This window comes from Helianthus annuus, chromosome 4 (genome assembly GCF_002127325.2).
Source record: "Helianthus annuus cultivar XRQ/B chromosome 4, HanXRQr2.0-SUNRISE, whole genome shotgun sequence".
In the NCBI taxonomy this organism is placed as follows: Eukaryota; Viridiplantae; Streptophyta; class Magnoliopsida; order Asterales; family Asteraceae; genus Helianthus; species Helianthus annuus.
The window spans coordinates 26622228-26635486 of NC_035436.2; the positions used below are offsets into that span (position 1 = coordinate 26622228).

Sequence of the window (13259 nt, forward strand, 5' to 3'; positions counted from 1 at the left end):
TAGTTAAACTATTTATTAACTTTCCCTTCAGTGACCATAAAAACATCATTACAAAACAGAATAAAAGACCATAAAACATCATTAAGAAAGAAAAAAATTAGAACTTAATGTAAAACATACTTAAAAGAATAAATAAGTCTACTTCAACTCTCAGTTCTATAGTACTTGGTGAACTCATTGCAACATTCTACACAACATAGCTACAACTTTGACTTGCTACAAGAAACTTGGCATCTTATACAGTCTTGCAAACCTCATCATCATCTTCATCCCTCTAAATTCTGTTCAATTTTTCATATATGCCATATCTTCTTAAGCTTACTTGACCCATAGATGCTTCTTGACTTTATAGTGCATACGCAGATGTGCAACGCTCATGCAATACACTTCATAAAGACTTCAATAAAATAAGCGACTGATAGTAGTTCCACCCACCTGCTGAACAATTTTTGGCAGTAAAAAACTGACAAACATGATAAACGAATATACCAACATAACTATTTTTTCCCAACATTCAATTTGACAGAAAACCAACTTTAATTTTAACATCCACTATGGTTGTTTCAAATGAACTTTGGGTTGTGCTTTTACCTCAAACGATTAGCAGTGCCTCCGGGTCAAATGAACTATGTATCCAGCTCTCGGCAGCCTTTGACATCGAACCGATTAGCAGTGCCTCCGGGTAAAATGAACTTTGGGTTGTGCTTTTACCTTAAACGGGTCAAATATACTTTCTATGTTAGAAATTATTACCTTTCTGTATCAAACTATCAAACAAATATAATTTGTGGATAAAATCTGCAACATAAATAAGCTAATAATAACCACAAAAAGTAAACTAAATGTATTTGAAACATAATCAGGTTACCATCATGTGCATATGGCCAAGCGAGAGGCAAATTGCCTAAACTAACAGAATGTGTTCGCGATTCATTAATTCCCATGGAATATTCTTGAAATTATAAACATGATTGAATACGCTTTATCACTTCTGAAACTATCTCGGCATCTAGTGAAAGCTTCGTTTCAGAAATGTTTGGTTCAGATTATGCCACTCGCCAGTTTCAATCCATAAAAAACTACCCATTTTGAAACCACCCAGATACTTACAAAATAAAGTACACATTCTAGTTTTTGTGATCATATTTAAGACCCTAACTGCTTCAAATATGAAAAACGGATTTATACAGAAACTGTTTTGGGTCAGCCCATTCAACCCATACAAAAACTACTAAATTTAACCACCAAAATACTTACAAACTGTTTTGGGTCAGCCCATTCAACCCATTTCAACCCATACAAAAACTACTATATCGCCACCCTCATAAATTTAAATTATTTTCAGGTTAGTTCATGTATGCCAATATAGTTATTAAAGAGAGCGCCCAGGCGCGCCTAGGCGCAAATAAGGCCCCTGGCCCTACAAAACGCCATGAGTGCGCCTCGCGCCTTTAATAACTATGACTATAAAGTTGAATGGCTAAAAGTGAAAAAAGAACTGACAGTAATCACTGGCTACTTGCTAGCTTCAAACGATTTCACGACGGTTGATCTTGTTAGTGAGGACCGTGGTGATATACGACCTTTAAAAACAATTAACATAAATCAGTATGTTGTGCCAAATAAGAGCAATAAATGACCTTAAAAACAATTAAAGACATCAAATATATTACAATGTAAAAGACACCAAAAATCAGTTGTTATACCCATGTTAGGTAGCAAATACTTGAAAGGTGACTCTCTGGTTCAGTGTGACTCAGTTGATTGGACTTTGACCCATCTCCAAGCAGCCCCTTTCTGTCCATCGAAAACCCTAACACAAATCATTTTCTAGTGGTCGTAACCTTGCCTGAACACGTCTAAACCATCGTTGGCTTGCTAGTGGTGGTCTGTTCTGCCATTGCCGGAATCTGATTGAAACCCTAGAATGGGTTACCAAAATCATACCTGAGGTGTAGTTGTCTTTGATTTGAACAGAAAAAGCTGGTTGAGACTCTTATTGACAGGACCCATATCATTTCCACTTTACTCTAGTGCTTCTTCCAGAAGCTAAAAACGCAGTTAAGTCTTTCTAGTTAGAAAATAGAATGTCAGTGTTGTAATTAGTAACAACTTTAAAAAAAACTTAACTTGATTCAGGCATAGACTATGTAAATGACATATGTATGAACACAACTCATCACCCCAAACAAATGATAATACAACCGCCTCTAGTTTCTATCAAACATATTACTGAATTGGAAAAAAAACACAATTTGCGTACAGGAGTTAGGAATCCATCACATATATAAATATTGGTGGATCTAGGTTTAAAGTTGATAACACCAAATTAAAAAAAAAAAGCTAAAACTTGGGTTCTAAGCAAGTTATCAGTGACCAAAAGACCAGCATATAAGTCAAAACATACGAAACCATCTTTAAGATACCTGTATTAGTTGTCTGCAAGCTTGTTCCCATGGAGGATAGATGTGTCCTTGAAAATTTTGAGGGCTACTTATTACACAACTCAACTCGCAGCCACTTAGAAAGGTTTCTTCACAGCCAACACAAAACACAATTACTAACATAAACCAAAACTCGCAATGAGTGATGAAAACTTAAAATCTTACCTTAGGGTTTGTCAAGTGTCTAGAACCCCAAACAGCTTAAAATCACCATCTGTGCCTCCAAAAGTCGCCGGAATTCTAAAAGCGGAGACAAATCAATAGTTTGCACATATAATACCGTCGACGTGACAGTAAAATACCTGAGATAGCTGGAAATGGGGACATACACCCTATACCGTCGCAGAGCTGGTCAGAAATGGAACATAATGTACCGCTCCGTTATGGCTCTTGGCCAAAAAATGATAGATGCTCAAAAGAAGGGGCCTCGGTAGTTAAGGTTTGCGATAGATGAAAATGGTGGTGGTCACCGGTGGTTCAGCCACTGATGGCTATGCCTTCGCCGGAGGCCTCGAATCATACAACGGATGAATGATAGTGGGTAGGCAGAGATCTTAGAAATTAAGAGAGAGAGAGAGAGAGAGAGATTGTGAAGGAATCCACCTACAATCAAAGTAAAAGAGAGTAAGAATTATAGAAAACAGCATGAGATGTTACCTTAATTGAAGCGAGAGTAGATCCAGCTGGAATTGAAGAGAGAGAGCTGGAATTGAAGAGAGAGAGAGAACGGAGGAAGAGAAGAAGTGGGTTTAAGAGAAGATGTGGGTTTGATTTGAAATTTGAATTAGGGTTTTTTTCATTTTGGAGATGAGATGAGCGGGGGATTCAAAATTTGGACTAAAACAATATTGGCCGCCTAAAACATGTTGAAAAGAGGAGTACATGGGTGTTGAAAAGTCTGATGCATTGAATCATTGTACAATATGCTTTAAAAGCTTGTAAAGTGGCAAATGACCATTCTTGCCCTTCCTATATGCTTATTAAAGTAGTATATATATATATATATGTATAGAGGGTAAGGTTCGTGCGAGAACCGCGAGAACCAATGTGAACACAACTTAAAATAGCTAAAAAAAACCCTAAAAAAACCTAACCCCCCCCCAAAAAAAACAAAAAAAACCCCCCACCCCCCTCCCCAAAAACCTAAACCCCCCTCCCACACCCCCCCCCAAGCTAAAATACTAAAAACTAAACCCCTAAAAAATCTAAAAAAATAAAAAAAAATCTAAATTTTTTTTATTTTTTATGTTAAAATCGCTACTTTTAGTAGCAAAAGAATTTTTTTAAATAAAAAAAAATTTTTTGGCTACTAAAAGTAGCGATTTTTTTATAAAAAGTATTAAAAAAATAAAAAAAATTGTGTGTTTTTTAGCTATTTTTAGGCATTTTTTGGTTGTGTTCACATTGGTTCTCGGCTTTCTCACAATAAAGGGATATAGGACGAAGATCCGTTAGGAACCACCCTTTATTGCGAGAACCAATGTGAACACAACCAAAAATGCCTAAAAATAGCTAAAAAACACAAAACAAAAATTTTTTTTTGGCTACTAAAAGTAGCGATTTTAACATAAAAAATATTAAAATAAAAGTAGATTTTTTTTTATTTTTTTAGATTTTATTAGGTTTTTTGGGGGGTTTAGTTTTTAGCATTTTAGCTTTGGGGGGGGGGGGGCGGTGGGGGTTAGGTTTTTGGGGGGTGGGGGGTGGGTGGGGGGGGGGGGTTAGAGGGGGGGTGTGGGGTTTTTAGGTTTTTTTTTTGGGGGGGGGGTGGGTGGGGCTTACGGTTTTTTTAGGTTTTTTTCAGCTATTTTAGATTGTGTTCACATTGGTTCTCACGGTTCTCGCAATAAAGGTGGTTCTCGCATGAACCTTACCATATATATATATATATATATATATATATATATATATATATATATATATATATATATATGGTAGGGATTCTAAGAGAAGTCCACCCTATTTGAGAAACTTGAGAACCATTCTGGATCACACACATTTTCTCTAAGAAAAAATGAAAAAAAAGGTAAAAAACATACAATTTTTTTTTTTAAATCAGAGGTTTTTCTTTAAGGTTCCTTTTTAGGGATTTATAAACATGTGTATATTGTTAATTTTTTAACTATACATATGTGTATGTTACATTACTAGAAAATACATTCCTCTTGACACGCGAACAATGACAAGCGCATATTTTATGACATTCAAAAGCGTATGTCAAGAAAAACATGTCATGGTTTACAAAATTTAATAAATATATGACATTCTTTTTTGTGTGTCATGTTTTTAGCGTCATTAAAAAAACAAGATTTATCTTGACACGCAAATAATGACACACGCTCATTTTATGACATTCGAAAGTGACTGTCAAGAAAAAAAAATGTCATGGTTTTACAAAATTCAATATATTTATGACACACTTTTTTGTGTGTCATCCTTTTAGCGTCATAAAAAAACAAGATCTATCTTTACAAGCGATTAATGACACACGCTTATTTTATGACATTTAAATGCTTGTAAAGAAAAAAATTTAATGGTTGAACAAAATTTAATAAATTCATGAAACTGTTTGTGTGTCATCTTTTTAGCGTCATAAAAAACATTATATAAACATAAGGGTTAATTTCCTATAGCAGTTATTGTTTATGTAACATGGACATTATGGTTAATTTCCAATAGCCAATCATAGGAAAATCTTGAAAACTGTTAAAGAGAACAAATTGTACGGATATATATCTAATATATTAATTAAAAATTATATTAACAATGTCTCATTTAGGCTCATGAGCTGGGTTGAGCTCGGGCTAGTTTACTTAACGAGCTTGTTTTTAGGTTCAAGCTCGTTACAGTTAGGCTCGTCATAGTGGTTTTGGGATGGCCATGCCGTTTTGGTGTTGGTTTTGGAAGGTACCCTATCACTACTACAAAAATAAAAATTTTGGACGGCTAATAAAATAAATTTGGGTTGTCTATACCATTAAGCCGCCCAAAATAATGTTTCACAATTTTTCAAGATCATTAACCCGCCTAAAACAATTGCCCACCACCTAAAAACCATCCATTCATTTTCGTTTTCCCTCCTAACCTAATTCATCTTCATTTTCCCTCATTCCCTTCCTAAATTTCTCTCTTTTCTAACCCTAATCTGTCTCCAACTTTACCACCACCAGCAACAAAATTATGAGAATGAATCCCCTCGCATATGAGCTGGTGACTGACGAATAACCACCGCTTCAATCTAACCCCCAAAATTTGGTGACCGAGTCTTAAATCAACAGGTATCTACCCCCCTCTCCATTTGGTGAAATCGGTTAAGAATTGTTAGGTTAGAACATTGTAATTTTTAGGTTTGTTTTTGTTTTTGTTTTTGTTTGTGAATTTGTTTGCAGGGAGTTAGGGTTAGGGTGTTCTGTAAATTTGGGTTTAAGATGATGATTCATTATGTAGGGTCTTTTCATGTTTATTCAAGAGTTGACTTATAAGGTTTGTCCTGTTAAATACTGCATGTGCGTTTGACAATGAATATAACAATATATGATACCTTATCTAGGTTATAAATGAACCACCATCATTATGTACCAACTGTCGTTACTTGCTTCTTTACATGTTTCTATATAATCTCGTATTTGGATTAGAAGTAAGATTTTTAAATAATAAATTGCTTCCTTAGGCAACTTCTCTTTGAGAAAATTAGAATCATAATCAGTTCACCTAAATGCGCGGTGCAAAAGTATGTGAGTTCTTTACTTCTTTTGGATTTATTTTTGTTTCTGTTTAAAAGTAAGCAAGTCTGTTTATTCACTGTAGAAGTGGAGTATAAAAGATGCATCTTGGTATTTTTAATAGATGAAAGGAACTCAAAAAGGGTAAATTATAATCAAGACTCAGTTCACATGGAAATTTATGGTATCTAAAATGTTTATTGATTGCTACACAAGTAACAAAGCGATGGTCATAATCAACAACGTGAACGGATAAGTTGCGGTTCACGGCGTCGACAATAGAACAATCGTTATTTGGGACACTAGGTGTTTGATGTAATGTTTGCTACTGGTAGTTCAATTTGTTTCGTAATCACGGTGTTGAATGAGTGTTAATAGGGGATATTAAATTGATTCTATTTCTACAGAACCTGCATCAAGGATATCCAATTGAGACTATGATCAAGTTTCTTAAAGCGCAAGACGTGAACATCTCTAAAGATCATAGCATGGTTAAATCAAAATCACTCTGTTTACATGTGCATAAACATATAATTTCTGCAGAGTTTTATAGACCGTGAGGGACTAGAAGCTTATAGAGATGTCAGGTTATGTGACAACTCGTACTTCAGAACCTATCTTTGTGTTTAATGTAACGTATGTGAACTTTGTGTGATTATCTGATATGTTGGTTTAATGAATGGTTTAAATGAAATATTATGTTTATAGTACAATGTGTGTATAATATGTATATATATATATGTTGTTGCACAACTCAACTCAACCGCACAACGCTCGGCCGATCGCACAAGCCTTTGGGCTTTGGTTCCACATCACTCTCGGCCGACACTCTTGTGTAATCGAACCAAGGGGCAGCCCATGTAAAGGGGTTCGGCCCACTCTCTTATATATAAACCAACATAAACCTTGTGAGATTTAGGTTCCTTATTACTTGCAAAACGCAACACACACACAAACCCTAGCTTTCCTCTTCTCTCTTTTGTTCGACGGCTGTCCCATCATTCGAAGTTCTCCCATCTCGATCAAGATAGCCCTTTGATTTCTGATCACACAAGTCTCTTGATCGCACAAGAGGTTCCGGTCGCACAAGACCGAACGCACAAGGGAATCGCACAAGTTAAATAAATAGGGTACAACAGCTAAAGCATCCTGTATAACCTCCTAAAGCACAGTCGCACAACATCTTGTGGATCGCACAAGATTGTGCTGATCGCACAAGATGTTGGGCCGCCCAACATAATTTATTATTTTAAGCAGGTGGGCCGAACAACCCAAAATCCGATCACACAAGTTAAATGAACCGCACAAGATTAGTTGACTGTTAAATGTTTGGGCCACACAAGTCTTTGGGTTGCATGATTATTTGGGCCGAGTTTGGATCGAATCGCACAACCCATTGTGGATCGCACAAGTTATGCTGATCGCACAATAGGTTGGGCCGGTTGTCATTGGGCTTTAATATTAAATCGCACAAGATGATTGGGCTCGCACAAGCTCAACAACCCAATCACCTGAGTCGCGCAATTTGGGCATTATGTGTGTACTTAACTGTTAACGTGATTCTACGTGTTTGCCATGATCAAAACGTGATATAACCTGTTAGTTTATGTGTAAAACTTATGTGCACTACTTGAACCTATACCTGACTTGTATGGTAACCATGTTAGGACGTGGTTGAGCACTAGTAGCTCAATCGACCCTTACTTATCTGCCGAGCTAATCTAAGGTGAGTTCACACTTTTCTACAAAGCATGGGAATTCTCAGGGGTTGGGAATGGGTTAAGGAATAGGGATTCCTCGTCCTGTTGGGACGTGTTCAGGAATGTGAATTCCTCCTCCTATTGAGACGAATTTAGATTTACTAGACTAGAACTCTATCAACGAAGTCCCTCCTTTTATATCGACTTAATCGCCGAGGCAAATGGCGAGCGGGTCATTAGTTAAATAGCGCTATTAGGTTTAACAAACCTCACACCGTGCCGCTGAGGACAGGCGTGAACTAATGGACTAGGCACGTCAATGATGATAGACATTGACGAGGGCACATAAACATGACGAACGTTAGTAGTCGATATGGTAAGGAGTTTGGTAATTTAAACATGGGGTAGCCCCCACGGCCGAAGAGCCGGGCTGGAATAGCCGAAGTAAAAAAAACGGGTTAACTAATAAACGTTTTCGAACTATGGGGTAACCACCACGGCTGAGCTGCCGGTTAAGATTCAACTGTGTTTTCGGAACAACTCTAAAACGGACAACCAACTGTGAACTCGCTCAACTTGTTGTTGACTCGTTACTACATGCTTTGCAGGTCATTAGGTTTAGCAAGAGCTTGCATAGAGAAGATTCGTTGTGGAGCATGGACATTGAGTGTTCATGATAAACTTAAATATTTTTGAATTTATGATTTGGGTTTTGAACTATTTGCTTCCGCTGATAACTTGACTTGTTAAACTGTTTATTTGGGACACCAATTATACTGTGTGATTGAACTTTTAATTACTTTACTATTTTGTTCAATATGATTGGTGGCTTGATCCTGGTCATGTCACGCACCCAGCAGTGATTTTCCGCGTGTGGATTTCGGGGGTGTGACAGATTACACAAAAGATGTATGTCTGCAGCTGATACTACGTGTTTACACTTTACATTGAGTATATTATGTGGGTTCTAGATCTATAGACGTCAATGTGATCTTAATTGATTCTTTTGAAACTATCACTAGTAGAAAATCTATTTTTCTAGGTGCCTCAAAAAGTTATATTGAGCTGCCAGGACCCTAAACCGTCCAAAATACTTTTGTATTCGTCTCAAAACCAAAGAACTGCCCAAATTAAAAACTAATCGCCCAGATAACACATCTTTCAGGGCAGTTTAAGTTAGCCCAAAAAAACAACAAAACTAAGACTGCGGGGAGTGGGGGCGTTGGTTAGGAGAGGGAAGCTAGGCAATGCTGGCTAACCCACTTCATGCCAGCGTTGGGTTTAGCGTTGCCCAGCCAGTGTCGCTTTGAAGCCTGGCATGGGCCGGGGGGGGGGTGAGCTAGCTAGCCAGGATTGGATGTTCATTTTTTACCGTTAGCCAGAGCCCTTTGGCATGTCGGTTTAATGGATATCGCGAAGATCGAGTGGAGGCACGACGAGAATTCAGAATTTAAGTGGGTTCCCCACTTAAATATTTATAGAACTTTGTAATTTTTTTAGGAATTATTAACTATTTTTTTTTATTTTTTAGGATTTAATAAGTAGTTTTTTTTTTTAATTTTTAGGATGTTATGTAATTTTTTTAAATAACATAAGTTTGTATTTTATTTTATAAATCTCAAATACATAAATAAGATAAAGTAAGCCAATATGGCAACCCAACACCGCTAACCCACGCCGCTTCCACATCCCACTTTTTTTGGGGTGGTGCATTAAAGCTCACCATCACCACGTTCCGAGCAAAATCCCAAACTCAAGCCCCCACTCTCCGCAGTCTGTAAGATGTTCGCCAAAATAGAACTTTGTTTTAGGTGAAGAGTTTATTAAAATGAAAAAGTTGAATTTCCCTCCACTATTTTCCGTCTCCTAATTCCCCTTTCCCCTGATGCATTCTTGATCCCCAAAGTTACCCCTAAAACCAATACTCTCAAACTTCCAACCATCCATCTCTTTATTGCTCATTCACTCTTGTTCCTTCTATTTCCGGTGAACCACCAGACGAGTAGACGACCCAACCTCGTCTATCACTCGTCCGACGCTGCTTTAGCCATTGATATGGTTCGATTGCGGTTTATGAACCATAGAAGCATCTTTCACATATCATATTAGGTTTAGGTTCTGGTTTCTCATTATGTTTTTGTATATATTGGTTGTTGTGTGTATATGTATTATGTATGTATTCACAATATGTATATGTTTATTTATGTTGTTTTTTATTTATGTTAGGTTTGAAGAAGCACACCAACCGCTCGATGAAATGCTTAACCAAACTGACTACTTATTACATAATGGTGAGTTATTGTTTATATCCTTGAAAATGATTTTGACGACTAATTTTCTTAGACGCTCAGTTAGATTGATTTACACTTTTAATATTGGATTCATGGATAATGTTATTGATATTATTGAACATGGACTTTTACTTAATCAACATTGATTTACACTCAAACTTTGTGTCTGATGGTACTTGGCAGTTGATTATAAATTTGGGTCATTTATCTACTATAAATTCATCTTGGCAACTTTAGCAAGCTATTTTATTGATATTTGTTAACCATTTCATTTTGTATTTAACAAATTACCTTTTTAGAGCTTTTAGACGACTTATAGAATAGTGATATATGTAATTACAGAAAGAACAAGCTAAGGCATCTGTTTGAGATATTGGTTACTCTAAAGCTGCTGGCTTTTTAACGTTCATTCAAGATAGGTAAAATCCCGAAATCTATTTAATTTGCCTAAAAATATGCATTATGAACTCTTTAATCCAAGGACTAGGATCTTTATTCTTCATTTAATCCAAACCTTATTCTTTACTTTTTTGTCCTCGTTGTAGGATAAAAATATGTTCGAATTTGCTAGTCAGTGTAAAATAAATTTACAATGTAAGTATTCTATTTGTAATTTACTTACGTTTACTTAAGCTTGTTGTTTAGGTTAATCAGGTTTAGATTGTAGCTTTGTGTTTATTAATTGGGTTTCTGGGAGTTACTATATGTTGGGTTACATGGGTTTGGATGATAGTAGATTTAGGTTTAATAATATATTGACTTTGTTACTCTACTAATATATCTCACTTTTTTATTTTTTTTAGATGTGGAATGACACCATATATCACATAAGAGGAAATCGACACATGTACGTTAAAAAAATCATGCATCCACTTTTTGGTATTTAATGATAAAAGCAAGTTAGTTTAGTATTGCATATGAATAAATTTAGTAAACCATGTATGTTTTTTTTAAAGGCGGCATTTCATTAGAACCAGCCCAACTAGGAAGCCGCTAGAGGACCAAAGACAACAAAAACAAGGAAACCAATGGAAAAAAAATTCAAGCATTATATTACATGAAAGTAAAAAGCCGCCAGCTATCGGCATCAAGACCCATGATCCCAGCTCTGTTTGACAACCCGAAAGCCTTAATCTCTTAGACAACTTGAGCCGTAGACCTCCTAAGATGGTTAAAATTGAGGGTGTTTCTAGTTTTCCATAGAAACCACCAAGCGGCGAGGATCATGGATTGAATAGATCGATTTTTACTTTTTCGGCAAGCTTAAAAATGAGTGCAGAGTCAACAAATCTTAGCTGTAGTCCTTGATGATCCTGTGCTTGCAGGTGTACCAAAGAAGCCAACTCTACCAGATGTTGACACCCTGATCAGCTTGGAACTCTGTAGTGCTATGCATGTTTCTGTAATTAAATTAGACAACACATCTTTTGGTATGTGATTAATGATTATGCTTGCTTAGTTTCTTATTCAGCTTAGCATGTCATTAGTGATCGTTGGTTTCTTGTATTGGACACAAATGTTGCAGTGATGAATTCAGCAACAGTCAAGGATTTGAAACTAGCTGTCAAGAAAAAGGTCAATGAAATGGAGCAGTGAAAGATGGGTCATCGCCACATTTCTTGGTATATCCTTTTTTCTGTTGCCTAGTTGTTTTTCGTGTCTACTCAAGTTGTATTCTTGATTAAGCTTAGACATTTGAAATGATGAAACAGCAGGTTGCATGCACACAATGGTGGATCCATGATTTTTTCTTTGTGGGTTCACCTTTTTTCGATGGTCTATTTCTTCACAATCAAACTTTAAAACTTTTGTATTGGGTCTGTCAAATTCTCACAACCAAACGTTAAAATATTCGTGAGGGAAAAGTGGGTCATATCTAAACTGGACAGGTGAAAAAATACACTAAATCGTACCAAGAAGATGGAAAGAAATGGACCTCTCCGTTTACATTTTTGTATATAGTAATCTAAAGCCTATGTTGCATCTTTAAGATATATGCATTTGATGGTTTTACTCTTCAAAGTCCACATCTGTACTATAAGGCACAAACAATGATCTAAATAAATAGCTAAGTTTAATAGGGGACTTTTAAGAAGGAATAAAGTAAGTTTAGGCATATTTTAGTAAGTTTAGGCATATTTTAGTCTGTATACTAGAGAAATATGTACTTATATATCCAAACAAATGCTTAAATTCATATATTAGGATTAAATTCTGATTTTTAAGATTTATTTTATTTAATTGTTGTCTCAGGTTGGGAAAGGAGTAGAGGAATACTCGGCTGCGGATATGGATGGCATTCGTGAAGATTGGTCGACTTATGCGGTTAACTCTATTTTAAGTTATAAATCGTATTTTAGGCGTTGATAATGTATTGACAAACAATTCTTTTTTTGTTGATGTTAAAATATTTGTAGTATACTTGACAAATGATTATGTAATGGATTGTTTTGGTATATATATGTGTATTTGTTTTATGAAAAAGATTTTTTTTTTGTTATTATACATGTATCCAGGGCAAATTAGTAATTTTATAAAAAAAATTTATACAATTAAAAGCATGACACGCGTAAATAAATGTCATACGTATGTGTCATAAATGCTTGTCATGAACGTTTGTCATTAAAAAGTGTCACAAAATAAGTGTCATGAATGTGTGTCATTAAAAGGTGTCATAAAATGAGTGTCATGAATGTGTGTCATGAATGCGTATCGTTAAATGTGTGTCATAAATGCGTGTCATTAAATGCGTGTCATTAAATGTGTCATAAAAACATGACACACAAATGCATGTCATCTTAATTTTATGACTCCTCAATCAACGACTCGTATTTGCGTGTCATAAAGACCCTTTTATGACACGCAATGCATGTCAAGAAAGGTGTTTTTTCTAGTAGTAATTATAAATTATACATATATGTATATACATGTTTAAAATTGAAAAATAAGTGTTATAAACCCTAAACCTAAACCCTAAACACTAAAGCTAAACCCTAATACTAAACCCTAGAGCTAAACCCTAATGCTAAACCCTAAATACAAACTCGAAAGCTAAAGCTAAACCCTAATGCTAAACCCAAAAGCTAAACCATAATACAAAAC

General features: G+C 35.7%; 2 long non-coding RNA genes across 8 annotated transcripts; one reads left to right on the top strand and one right to left on the bottom strand.

Moving 5' to 3' along the window:
- Positions 1–1577: 1577 nt before the first annotated feature.
- Positions 1578–2962, bottom strand: LOC110936005. The gene is made up of 3 exons (XR_004891689.1): positions 2610–2962; positions 2427–2533; positions 1578–2049 (listed from the first exon to the last, which is right to left on the bottom strand). It is a non-coding gene; the product is annotated as an uncharacterized LOC110936005 (long non-coding RNA).
- Positions 2963–9610: 6648 nt separating this feature from the next.
- On the top strand, positions 9611–12642 carry LOC110936007. 7 transcript variants are annotated; one of them, XR_002589629.2, is made up of 8 exons: positions 9613–9981; positions 10093–10157; positions 10500–10576; positions 10703–10751; positions 10961–11004; positions 11114–11587; positions 11683–11779; positions 12411–12641. It is a non-coding gene; the product is annotated as an uncharacterized LOC110936007 (long non-coding RNA). The 7 variants fall into 7 exon arrangements; XR_002589630.2 differs by having other exon boundaries at positions 9613–9975; XR_002589634.2 differs by having other exon boundaries at positions 9614–9981; positions 11483–11587; positions 12411–12642.
- The last annotated feature ends 617 nt before the right edge of the window (positions 12643–13259 follow it).